General features: G+C 41.5%; 1 protein-coding gene across 2 annotated transcripts in view; it reads left to right on the top strand.

The window, feature by feature from the left end:
- LOC149230175 (ubiquitin carboxyl-terminal hydrolase 8-like) overlaps positions 1–12,930 on the top strand; it is a 106,579-nt gene that overhangs the window by 12,709 nt on the left and 80,940 nt on the right. The gene's annotated exons all lie outside the window — the stretch shown is intronic.

Here is a 12,930-nt window from a genome sequence, read left to right as displayed (position 1 = left end):
TATTTACAAGGGCCCACCAAAACTCACCGAAAGATTTGTGCATTCACCCCTTGAAACCCTTGAAAATGGCAAGTGAAAAATAACATGTTTTGGCCATAACTCAACCATATAGTGTCCACTATTAAAGAAATTTTGACAATAGCTAGATGTAACTTTTCTTTATTTGTCCACCAAATTTTAGAAGGAAATTCGATTGTTTTGGGTCTTTCAAAACATATTATAACTATGTTTATTCGCGTTTGGGGAAAAGAAGGGTTACAAGCCCACTTATCTCAAAAGGCATGAAGATGACCCTATGAAAAGAGGAGAGACATGGTTATTCATTGTTGGAATTAGGTCAAATCTATGGTGAGTTGACAAATATTTATAGGGGACCCACCAAAAATCACTGTAAGGTTGCGTGTTCATCCCTTGAAAATGGTAAAATGCAAAATGACAAGGTTTGGTCATAACTCAACCCAAGGCTACTTAGAAGGGGGAGTAGGAGTGCCAATTTTTAGAAGCTTTTGGGTCGGGAGTGTTTCTAAGAGCATTTTTATATAATATATGTTTTTATATATTTTGATGCATATATGTCAACAAAAGCATGTAGAATGATGAATTAGGTATAAAAAGCATTAAAACATGGATTAAAACCATATAATTTGATAATAGCTAGATGTAACTTGTCTTTATTTGTCCACCAAATTTTAGAAGGAAATTCAATTGTTTTGGGTCTTTCAAAACATAAAATTATAGCTATGTTTATTGGCTTTTGGGGAAAAGAAGGGTTAGAAGCCCACCCATCTCAAAAGGCATGAAGATGATTCTATGAAAATAGGAGAGACATGGTCAATCATTGTTGGACTTACGTCAAATCTATGGTGAGTCACAAATATTTGTAGCGGACCACCAAAAATCATCGCAAGGTTTGCGTGTTCATCCCTTGAAAACGGTAAAATGCAAAATAACATGTTTTGGTCATAACTCAACCTAATGCTACTTGGAAGCAGGAATGGGAGCGACAATTTTCAAAACCTTTCTGGTCAGGAGCGTTTTTGGGAGCATTCTTATATAAAATATCTTTTATATATTTTGATGCATATATGTCAACAAAAGCATGTATAATGATGAACTAGTTATAAAAATCATATGCATATATGTCAACAAAAGCATGTAGAATGATGAATTAGTTATAAAAATCATAAAAACAAGGATTAAACCATATAACATCATTAAACTAGTAGTTATAATCTTCATCAACGATAGGTCCACAAGTTAGAACATCTCAATTCTCATCAATCTCAAAGTTTCAAAATTCAATATATAACAATTACCAAACTATAACAAAGAATATCAAACATGAAATTAAATGTTTCACGAAGCATCATATTCATAATTCATTACCAATGAGTTATATTTGCCAACTTCAAACTTAAATTGTCATATATTGTTTACAAAAAATACCATAAGAAATAAGAAAGAGTCAATAGTTATAAAAGTATTAGAAATTAGAAAAGACATGTAAATGTACTATCTACTAAAATTTCTTCTTGCCACAAGAAACTTCTAATTCCTTTTCTTGTGATTAATAAACAATGGGGGTCTCCTCCCGCATAGTTTGACCACCACGTCTAGAACCAAAAGGCACATGACCTATATGTAATGCTGCAGATGGAGGTGGCGAAAAAGCTGGTGCAACTTGAGCATTGCTAGTGGATGATGGGGGTGGCATGGTTGTTGATGCTGTTGCTACTGCTTCATCCTCATCGTCCAGACTCCAAACGTTTTGCTTCCAATTGTTATAAATGTAAGGTTTCATCCTCCAAGTTATCATCCTCTGGGTTGTTGTCCCAAGTGATATATGATCAATTTTCATTGGGGCAGTTTCTTTTGACATTGTGGATGAAACTATAGGTGCTCCAACACCTCTTTGCAGAAGGAGTATTAACCACGTATGAAAAGACTTTGACTGCCAATTTTGTCAAAGGTCCCTCGGAGCCATACAAGTTCCACCATTCAACATGCTCCAATCTATCTCTATCATCGATTGCATGCAAAGAACCAAATACTCTAGTTTGACTGAAGTATTTGCTTAATTCTTTATGCAATCTAGCACACTTTTCCCTGTCAGGGACCAACTTGTCTAATGCTAGCATATACCCATTTTGTACCTCTGGGTCTGTATGGGGTTTTCTCTTAACCCTACCCCCAGGTGCAGGTTTGGCCAACCAAGATAGGGAGTAGTATATTGGTATAAGGACATACGGCAAGGCATGGAGTGCAACATTAAGATTATCCCACCTTTTGACCACATGTTTGTGAATATGATCATACAATATGGGATCTTTCGGCTGAACAATACCTTTGATTTGCCCTATCATGCTATCCATCTGCTCATACACCTCCCCAATCACCGATGCATTTGTATTTGCAAAACGAATCATGTTATAAATGGGCTTGGTGAATTGCAAAACATTCTTCACACTTGCCCAAAACTGACCATCAAGAACGGTGTCCTCCACCTCTTGAAAATATTCCCTGTCAGATGTGGTTGCAGCCCTGTCCTTTAATACCTGCCATGATTCACTTGATACCATGCTAGCCAATGCCTCTCTTACCTTCAAAAGGCGCTTGAAGGTGAGGTAATAGCTAGCAAATCTAGTCTTTGCAATCTTCAATAGCTCCAACCTTGAGTGACTACAGAAAAGGCCATGGGCATTGCTATGATTGGTAATAAATCTTATCATGTACTTGCCTTTCTTGTACAATGAACCAATCCATTTGTATTGAGGTTCCTTTATCTTAATAATGTCATGCATCAAAAGGTTCATTGTGTGAACCAAACACCTAGACCAAAATATGTTGGGGTATCTATCCTCAATGATTGCTCCTACTACCTTACAATTAGAAGCATTATTAGTAATGACTTGGATGACATTGTATGGCCCAATACTTCATTGTTTGAATTAATGGCTTTGCAATGTTGATGTTGGTCTTGAACTTAGTCATGAGATGAAAGAAAGATTGCACCAGTGGAAGGCACACCAAGAACACTTATCAATGGCTTGCCTTTTACATTTGTCCAACCATCAGATACAATGGATACCCCATATTCATTCCAAGCATTTGTGAATTTACCCAAAGCATTTTTTATTTTGGCTTTTTCTCGATCAAGTCCCATGGTACTAGCTTTGTCATACCCAGGGCTCTTGTATCCTTTAGGGGCATCATTGATGGTGGCAACCATTTCATGCCAATAAGGTGAGCGAAGAACATTGAATGGTATGCCACATGCAAAGAGAAACCAGAAAATTTTTGCATCCACGTCATCCCTACAATCTTGATCAAGGAGTTTTGATATTGTTCTACACCTTAAAGGTATGTCTGAGGGGCTGCATCCACTACCATGGGTGGATGCTGATGGAGTTCTTGCTCTATGTGTGCTAGTGGTGTCATGTTCACCCTTTGATCTTTTTGATTTGTATTGTGCTTCCTCCTCTTCCCTTATATATTTGGCTCTCTGTTGTGTTGACACATTTGCACAGGTTTTGATTCCTATTTGCTTATTTCCATCCCATGGCCTTTTCCCACATAGATGCTTTCTGGCACAGGTATATGAACCTGTGTAAGTAGATTTGCAATGGGGGCATACAAATTTAGTGGTTCCACTCCCTTTCCCTCCTCCAAGCCTTGTAACATATTTCCACAAGGGTGTTTGGTCTACCTTAGTTTTCTTTCCATCATCTTCACTCCATCCTCCTCCTCCTCCTCCTCCTCCTCCTCTTCTCCAGGGTATCCTAATCCACCACTACCCACTTCTTCATCATCTTCATCACTTCTTCTTTTGTTTCCCAACACCATCATCATAGCAAAAAATGGAACCAACAAGATAAGGCTAAGCCATATACCCATCATGTTTGTTGAAGCTTGAGATTCTTGCTTGCTATAAAAAGAGGGATGTAGGAATTTCTCATTTCCCACCCCGGTTTTCAGTTTCACCTTATTTCTCCAAAATAGTAAATGCCCTTTCCCATATCCATACATTCAACAACTGGAAAATAAATTTTGCTGAAAACACAAATTCTGGAAATATTACAAAATGCTGGAAAATGCAGAAATAAATATCAGCACATACAAACAACCATTTAACACATTTAAACACAGTGATTTTTGGTCAAGGTGACCCTGGAAAAACCCCCTACAACTCTTGGGGAAAACCAGTTCGAAAGCTCCTCCTTATTTCTGGAAAATGCTTTTTACAGAGAGAAATATTCAGCAAAAAATCAGCAAGCAAACTTTTACAACTTATCTCGTTTTCCGTGCCTCACAGCCAACTGGAAAAAACTTGCAAACAACAAAACAGAACAGCAAAAAATGCTGTACGGCTTCCTCGATTTTTGTGCCCAAATTTCAGCCTTCAATGTTGTTGTACGGACTGCCTAAAAAAGCGTGCAAGCTGCCATAGATGTTGCTATACGGTTTTCCTCAATTTCTGTCCAGAAAAACAGCAGTACAGCTGTATGGATTTTTGCCTAGAAAAGCGTGCCAAGGTTACAACCACTTGCTGTACGGCCTCCCTTGAAAAACGTGCTAGCAAACTTCAGATTTTCTGCTCCTCGATTTCTGTGCTAACTTTCTGTACGGCCTCCTTGGAATGTGAACCAAAACTACTGTATGGCCTTTCTAGAAAATCGTGTCCAAAATTTGACTTTCACTGTGTGCTAACTCAGCTGTACGGACTTGCTGAAACGTTGCCTTGGAATGTGTGCCAAGCTGCTGCCTCCTTCTCTTCACTGTCCAGAAATCTCCCTTGCTCTCTGACTCTCTTTCTCTCAATCTGCTCATGAAAGAATTAATGACCTTTTCCTCCTTTCCCTCCTTTAATTTAACCTTTCCCTCCTTTAATCTAACCCTAAGTGACTTTTGGGGAATCCCTAAATCCAATGGCTGAAATAGATTGAGATCTAGGGCTGAGATTAAATGCTCATTTAAATCTCACTTTCTATTTTTTAATTCACCCCACTTTAATAAAGTCCCACTTAGTCATTTATGTCCAAAGTCACTTTTCCACTCTAATTTTACATTGACTTTATTAAAGTCACTTTAAAATTAGACTTTAGTAACTTTATCACTTAAAGTCACTTTTAAATTAGATTTGACTTTATAAAAATTATAAAGTCATTTTAGGAGAAAAATTAAATTCTTTTGGACACTTTTCCCTAGGCCAAAGATCAAAGCCTTAGGGAACCACCTGTCCTCTGGTACCAAATTTCAACACTCCCTCTTACCGAGGAAGGTGTTCCTCACCACACCCATCTTGTCTTTAAAGTAGACATGCTTGCCCCGTGGTAAGGCTTTAGTAAGAATATCTGCAACCTGCTCATCAGTGGGAATATACTCAAGCTTCACAGCTTCCTTCTGAACATAGTCTCTGATGAAATGATATTTGATCCCGATATGCTTTGACCTGTCATGAAACACTGGATTCTCCATGAGTTTAATGCAACTCTGATTATCACAGTAAATCACTGAAGGTCTCAACAGCTGACCAAATAAGCCAAACAATATCTTGCGAAGCCAGATGGCCTCACAACTTAGCTAGATTGGCTGCCATATACTCTGCTTCCGCTGAACTCAATGCTACTGACTGCTGCTTCCGGCTGAACCATGACACTACTGCCGAACCCAACCCAAAACAACACCCTGAAGTGCTCTTCCTATCAGAAGCACAACCTGACCAATCAGAATTAGTATAATCTGCCAATCTCACTCCATCCCCCTGCCTGTAGTCCAGACCATAATCCACTGTCCCCTGCAAGTACCGCAAAATTTGTTTTGCAGCCACCCAGTGAACCTTCCTAGGCTCACATATAAACTGACTCATCGTGTTGACTGCAAAACAAATATCTGGTCTAGTGTTGACCAAATACATCAAGGAACCAATCAACTGCCTATACAATGTGGGATCCACCAACTCAGAATCCGAAGCATGAAGCTTCTTCCAGTTGGTGATCATCAGTGTCGACATGGGTTTACTATCCTCCATGTGGAATTTGCCAAGGATGTCCACGATATACTTCCCCTGCCCCAGGAAGAAATGCCCCTCCTCCTGCCACACCTCCAAACCCAAAAAGTAATGCACCAAGCCAATGTCCTTCATTTCAAACTCCGCCGCAAGATCTCTCTTGCAGTGCTCTATGAGTCTCTCTGCACTTGTAATGACCAAGTCATCCACATACAACACTAGAATGAGAGGCTCCTCACCTATCACAATATAGTAAAGGCTCAGATCTGCCTCACTCTTTGTGAAACCCATCCCCTGCAAGTATGTATCTATCTTGGAGTACCAAGCTATGGGAGCTTGCTTCAGGCCATAAAGGGCCTTCTTCAGTCTGCACACATGGGACTCCTTCCCATGCAGGGCTGCTCAATGTACACCTCCTCCTGTATGAAGCCATTGAGAAATGCAGTCTTCACATCCATCTGGTGGATCTTCCAACCCATCTCTGCTGCTATCGATATAATGGAGCGGATCAAAGTATATCGAGCCACGGGAGCGAAGGTCTCCTCATAATCAACACCCTCTACTTGGGAGAACCCTCTAGCCACAAACCTCGCTTTGAATTTCTCAATGCTGCCATCTGCAGCATGCTTTACCTTGTAAAGCCATCTGGCAGTAACCACGGATTTGCCCTCAGGCCTCGGCACCACCTCCCAACATCATTCTTCATGATAGAAGAATACTCCTACATGGCCTCTCTCCAGACCTGCTGGCTAGCTGCCTCCTCATAGCTAGAAGGCTTAGAGTCAAGGATGCTGGTAGCCATTGCCATATAGCTACAAAACCTCTCAGGTGGTCTACTCTCTCTGACCGGCCTCTTAGGCTCAGCAACAAATGTGGCATCTCTCAAGGTGTCCTGAAGCCACTTGGGCTTCCTCTTCCCTGAGCGTACTTCTCCCATTGGAGAATGAAACTCCTCCTCCTCATCATCATCAGGAGCTTGAACTCTTGATTGTCTGTCTGCTGTCCTCCTGCCTGCACCTGAACCTGTAGAAGCTGAGGTACCGTGTGAACTGTCCATCAATGGACTCCCTAGTGAACTGCTCTGTGGACTGCTTTGCATGCTGCCCGGATCACCACCCCTCTGGCTCGGCGAGCCACTGCTCATTAACGGACCTGACATTGTCATAGATGTACCTCAAGATCCTCCTGATCCCTCCCCACTGGATCCCTGCGACTGACTCAACTGCTGCTGAGGGTCTGGCTGATCTAGATACTCTAACTCCCGTGACCTCCTAAAGGCCCTGTCCTCCTCGAACTTCACATCCCGCCTGATAACAACTTTCCTCTGTGTAGGAATGTAAATCCGAAAGGCCTTTGAGGTCTCACTGTAACCCACAAAGATACCTTTCTCTACGGTGGGCTCTAGTTTGGTCCTCTTCTCCTTGGGTATGTAGGAGTATGTAATGCACCCAAAGATACGAAGATGACCAATATTAGGCTTCTTCCCAAAAAAAGCCTCCTCTGGAGTCGTGCTCCAAGGCACGATGCAGACTCCTGTTCTGCAAATAAACAGCTGTGTTGCAGGCCTCTGCCCACAAGAACAATGGCAACCCCTGATCATGTAACATGGCTTTGGCAGCCCCTCCGATGGATCTGTTCTTACTCTCCGCAACCCCGTTCTGCTGGGGGATGTAAGGAACAATGAACTCCCTCCGCACAATAGTCAACAAAGTCTCCAAGGGTGTACTCTCCCCCATTGTCCGACCTCAGGGACTTGATCTTCCGACCTGTCTGTGTCTCCACAAGAGCTCTAAACTCCTGAAACCGCTTGAAGACCTCACTCTTGGTCTTCAAGAAATAAATCCAGGTCCTCCTGGAGTGATCATCAATGAATAAAACATAGTACTCATATCCACTCAAGGAAACATGAGACATCCGACCGCTCACATCGGAATGAATCAAATCAAGTATCCCAGTCGCTTTGCTGTCACTGCTGGGAAAAGGGGATTTGGCAAACTTGCCCATCACACATCCTCTGCAAGTATCAAAGTGATCAGTACTGAAATCTGGCACACCTGTAATGATCTCTCGCAAGGTCCTCAAGGCTCCATGATACATATGCCCCATCCTGCGGTGCCAAATCTCACAGCTCAGAACTGCTAGCTCTGCTGTCGGTACTATTGCTTAATGCCAAAAGGGGCTGGAATGCAAACTTGTACACCTTTGCATGGCATACACCTATCGCTCTAGCTGAATCAGCGGGAGTGCCCCTGGGATACATCAACACCTGTCCTCCCCTGAACAATACTTCATATCCTCTGTCCTCCAAAGCTGAGACAGATATGAGGTTCTTCCTCATCCCTGGCACATAAAGAACATCTGACACCTCCAAGGGAGGTTTGGACTCCCTCTGAAATGTCAGTGTCCCCACACCGACTGCTCTAACAACTCTGTCATCATCGAGTACTACCTCTATATCAGTGCCACTCTCTGAAAGCTCTCAGAAGTACTCACAGACTCCTTTCATGTGACGTGAAGCCCCATTGTCCACATACCAGATACCTGAAGATGCTCTGTTAATCGAGGGAAAAGCATGCTCCCTATGAACTTGTGTGGCAGGTGATCCTGCACTAGAGGACTCACACGCAGTGAACCCAAACTCCCGGTCAAAACGATCTGCAAAGTCCTCAACCTCTGCTGAAGCTGCCAAGCTCTGGTTCTTCCCCTTTTTCTTCTTCTTCTCTGGACACACAACTGCATAGTGTCCCATCTTTTGACAATTCCAACACTTCACCGTGGAATAGTCCTTTTGTGTGTTACCCTGTTTACCTTTACCTTTGCCTTTCTTGCCTCCTGCCAACAGTGCTACATCCTCATCTTGCTCAACTGGCTTGGCTGGCCCAAGCTGACCTTTCATGATCTCTGTCTGAATGCAATCATCCCAAAACCTCTCCCATGTGGGAAGGGTCTCATGTGCACAAACCCCATCAGCAAAGTTCATCCATGAACGGGGGAGGCCATTCACTGCAATCTGCACCAACTCAGTGGGTGGAATGACCTCTCCAATTGCTGCCAACTCATCTCTCACATTAGTAATCTTTGTGAGATATCCAGTTGCACTATCATTACCCATCTTAATGGTATTCATCTTCTTCTTCAGGACCATTTTTCGGTTCTCATTGGTACTCTGGTAGAGATTGGACAATGTTGTCCACATCTCATGGGCATTTCTCTTTCCTCTCACATGAGGAATGCAATGGTCTTTGACTCCGTCTAGAATCAGTCTCTTACCTTTGTTGTTCTTTTTATTATAAGGCACAACAACAGGGTTCTGTGTGGTATGCGCCATAATGTGCCAGAGTTCTGCCTCCTCAAAGATACTCTGCATTCTCTCATTCCAAACGCTATAATTGGTATGCCCATCCAACCTATTCTCCACCCTCAATCCCAATGACATCCTGTTGTCCTAAAACTGAAAAATAGCACTGTTGTAGTAAAGATAAAACTGCTGTTTGTGAAAAATCAGCTTGCTGGAATTTTCTGAGTGAAAAATCAGCAGGCTGTAATTTTCCTCCTTGCTGTCTCAAATTGCACTTCAGCACTCAAGCTCTGATACCATGTAGAAATTTCACATTTCCCACCCCGGTTTTCAGTTTCACCTTATTTCTCCAAAAGAGTTAAATGCCCTTTCCCATATCCATACATTCAACAACTAGAAAATAAATTTTGCTGAAAGCACAAATTCTGGAAATATTACAGAATGCTAGAAAATGCAGAAATAAATATCAGCACATACAAACAGCCATTTAACACATTTAAACACAGTGATTTTTGGTCAAGGTGACCCTGGAAAAACCCCCTACAACTCTTGGGGAAAGCCAGTTCGAAAGCTCCTTCTTATTTCTGGAAAATGCTTTTTACAGTGAGAGAAATTTTCAGCAAAAAATCAGCGAGCAAACTTTTACAACTTATCTCGTTTTCCGTGCCTCAGAGCCAACTGGAAAAAACTTGCAAACAGCAAAACAGAACAGCAATAAATGCTGTACGACCTCCTTGATTTTTGTGCCCAAATTTCAGCCTTAAATGCTGCTGTACGAACTGCCTAGAAAAGCGTGCAAGCTGCCATAAATGTTGATGTACAGTTTTCCTCGATTTCTGTGCAGAAAAACAACAGTACAACTATACGGATTTCTGCCTAGAAAAGCGTGCCAAGTACAACCACTTGTTGTACGGCCTTCCTTGAAAAACGTGCCAGCAAACTTCAGATTTTCTGTTCCTCGATTTCTGTGCTAACTTGCTATACGGCCTCCTTGGAATCTGAACCAAAACTGCTATATGACCTTTCTGGAAAATCGTGCCCAAAATCTGCCTTTCACTGTGTGCTAACTCAGCTGTACGGACTTGCTGAAATGTTGCCTTGGAATGTGTGCCAAGCTGCTGCCTCCTTCTCCTCATTGTCCAGAGATCTCCCTTGCTCTCTTGCTCTCCTTCTCTCAATCTGCTCATGAAAGAACTAATGACCTTTTCCTCCTTTCCCTCCTTTATTCTAAGTGACTTTTTGGGAATCCCTAAATCCAATGGCTGAAATAGATTGAGATCTAGGGCTGAGATTAAATGCGCATTTAAATCTCACTTTCAAATTTTTTAATTCACCCCACTTTAATAAAGACCCACTTAGTCATTTATGTCCAAAGTCACTTTTCCACTCTAATTTTACATTGACTTTATTAAAGTTACTTTAAAATTAGACTTTAGTAACTTTATCACTTAAAGTCACTTTTAAATTAGATTTGACTTTATAAAAATTATAAAGTCACTTTAGGAGAAAAATTAAATTCTTTTGGACACTTTTCCTTAGGCCAAAGATCAAAGCCTTAGGGAACCACCTGTCCGCCGGTACCAAATTTCAACAAGGGAGTAATGGGAAAGAATAGGAGAAGAGAACACAATTATCACGTGGAAAAAAAAGAATGGGATTAAATCCCACCTCTTTGGCTCTCCAATGGTGGTGGCATCCTTCGATCTCCCAAGTTCTCATAAATGGCAGCCTTCAATTTCCCTTGCAAGATTCCACAATCTCCCACAAGTTCCTCAAGCTCAAACCCTCTCAATCTCTCTCATACTCATAAAATGATGTTTTGTGGGAGGGGAAGAGGCCTTTATTCTTTTTGGCCCCTCCCATTTCCCTCCAAAAAAAATCCCCCTTTCTTGGTCACATGTGGGCATCTATGGGTGGGAGTGATCGATCCCTGATCGCTTTTGGAGAAACCAGGGAGTGCAAATTTTGTTGCGGGATCGCGCCCCCCAAAATTAGTCCCTGAACACTTCCATTAGGAGCATGCTTAGGGTGGGTGTGTGTGGGGGGGGGGGGGGCACTCCCCTGCAGCCCTAGAGCAGGCTAATTGATTCCGCTATGTGTTTGGCTTGCGTACATGTTTCTCTTAAAGGGGAATTGTCTTTACTCGCCAAATACAGTTAACAATTTTTTTACACAGTCTATTTAGTCCTCAAGAGGCAGATCATTCAATTCCATCTTGATATCTTGTTGTTAGTGCTATGTTTCCTTTAGAGTCCTATGTTTCATTTGATACAGTACATGTTTTCTTTGGTTCACCTTACTGAGTAAGTCATTTAAGTAACTTTCTTTTCCTTTTCTCAAATATCTTAAATCCTTCAGGATCAGACCCCCTGACTCAAAACTTTTTCCCTCTTCTCTATAGCTTTTTGGAGTCTTATTTGAACAACTTAAAATTGGGAGAATGTGATCACAAAACTACTATGTTTTTGTCAACCAGCACTGCTTTTGGACAGTACCTGAGACTGATAAAGATCTATGCTGGTGGGAACTGCTCTTTTTGGTTAAACTTGCACTATTGCTGGTGCCGGATTTTTACAAATTGTTAATCTATTTTTCCTGCCAACAATTTGGTCAATGTTTTTACTCTGCTATGTTTGCCGTGTCATACTGTAAAAGAGTTTGAGTTTTGCCTGTAAATAATGTACATAGAATTATGGTTTTGTTTAGGAGTTCTCAGTTTGCTAAGGCAGTAAATTCCTTTTGATGGATCCTCTCTTCAGTGATCTCATCTCTTATGAAGGGTGTTAAATTTTTTTAATGTTTGGCTTTCCTCATCGTGAATATTGGATTATGTGATTGTTAGCCCTTATGCAAGGGATGATTCATCCATTTTTCCTCCAGCAACTGCTATATTTGCTTTCAATGTGAACTGAGCTTTATTTTTCTTGAAATATGTATATTTTTTTCTATAGAAATGACATCTCTGTTACATATTTTGTATTTTTGATATCCTTAGCCATCCTTTTCACAATTCTTGCACCTCTTCTTGGTTTTCTGGCCTCTTTTCTATGTATATGTTGACTGTTGAATGCATTGTATGTCAAACCTTGAGACTACCAGGGGTTTGATTTGCAGAGAACTTTGTCTGGGTGGATGGCTGGCTATTGAAGGTTTGATTTCCAGAGATCTGTGTCTGGATTGTTCTGTTTATAGAAAAGTCATTCAACACACATCTTCCAAGTAAAACTGTAGGTTTATTTTCCAGATTAATTTTCCTATCCCCCAACCTTAGTTTGCTACATTATTTTTAGAAGTTTATTTTCAGCTGTTGGGATATATATGGATACACTTAATCTGTTGGAATCATGATTGCCGTTAGCCCAAAACCCTCAGGCATTAGTTTCCGCTACAATCACCACAGTTAGGATCCACGAGAGGCGGTTAGTCTATGTTGTGAAACACACAGGGAGAACTGAACCCGATGTCTAACAATCTCCCCCCCCCAGCGCGAGCTGGGTGAGTTTCGAACTCGAGACCTGTCACTCTGATACCACTTGTTGGAATCACGATTGCTGTTAGACCAAACCCTGCACGCATTAGTCTCTGCTACAATTGCCAGAGTTAGGATCCACGAGAGGCGGTTAGT

The sequence above is a fragment of the Pinus tabuliformis genome, chromosome J (assembly GCF_031772625.1).
Source record: "Pinus tabuliformis cultivar Carrire ecotype Pingquan chromosome J, CPIR1, whole genome shotgun sequence".
NCBI lineage: Eukaryota > Viridiplantae > Streptophyta > Pinopsida > Pinales > Pinaceae > Pinus > Pinus tabuliformis.
The sequence above is the reverse complement of the archived record's forward strand: the minus strand, read 5'-3'. Positions and strand labels throughout refer to the sequence as shown.